Here is an 839-nt window from a genome sequence, read left to right on the forward strand (position 1 = left end):
TGTATGATATACATTATTTTTAACAAGTAAAATGTTTATTATTATTTGTGTAATTTTATTTTATTCACGTTTTGCTTTGACACTGTGGAAAAATGTATTAACGCGTTTACAAATCATTTTTAGGCCACAATAAATTATGAAAAAAAGAACAAACCCAACGAACAAAAATGTGCTAATTATATCAACTAAAAAATATTGATACCACGTCAGATTCAGAGCGTGAGATTTTAAATGTGGTGCTCCGTTATGACGCAAAACGTACTCAGTCCAGTAAACCACCGACTCCACTGGTGACATAGGCCGGTCTTTGAACCGATCGGAAGCAATTTTAGCGTTTTGTTGGTACCTATACGAGAACGGTGCACAGTAATATTTAAACGTCTTATAGAATTTGATTGAAATAAAATGTCTCACCTGTCGTTGTCTGCAATCTCCATAATGGCGTTAAAAACCGTGTCTGTAGTTACGGAAAAGAGATCCAAAGAGATCGCCATTCCGGCGTCGACCAGATTGTCGATATTTCTCGGTTGATCGTAGTAAATCGGAAATCCGAGTAAAGGCACACCTGCGTCTACAGCTTTGTATACTCCAGAAGTACCCCCGTGACTGATAAACAGTTTCACGTTAGGATGCACTACATGATAAATATAATAATGTCAGATTACATTTAATAACATTATAGTTCAGTATATAACTTTAAGCTATATATTATGTGTAAGTGTATTGTGTGTATGTTACTACCACATATTGGCACGTACGAAGTATATCGCGTTGTGGAAACCATTTTCGCGTCATTACGTTCTTCGGTTTGTCTACCATTTCACCTTCGTACTTCCACA

At 36.2% G+C, this 839-nt stretch overlaps 1 protein-coding gene across 1 annotated transcript in view; it reads right to left on the reverse strand.

Moving 5' to 3' along the window:
• LOC100169554 (UDP-glucuronosyltransferase 1-1) overlaps positions 1-839 on the reverse strand; it is a 6308-nt gene extending 5469 nt beyond the window's left edge. Inside the window, exons 1-3 of the mRNA XM_008185393.3 lie at positions 759-839; positions 415-634; positions 263-346 (exon numbers count right to left, since the gene is read on the reverse strand). The gene's annotated coding sequence lies outside the window, so the exon portion shown is untranslated. The remainder of the gene's footprint in view (positions 1-262; positions 347-414; positions 635-758) is intronic.

This window comes from Acyrthosiphon pisum, chromosome A2 (assembly GCF_005508785.2).
Source record: "Acyrthosiphon pisum isolate AL4f chromosome A2, pea_aphid_22Mar2018_4r6ur, whole genome shotgun sequence".
NCBI classification, from domain to species: Eukaryota; Metazoa; Arthropoda; class Insecta; order Hemiptera; family Aphididae; genus Acyrthosiphon; species Acyrthosiphon pisum.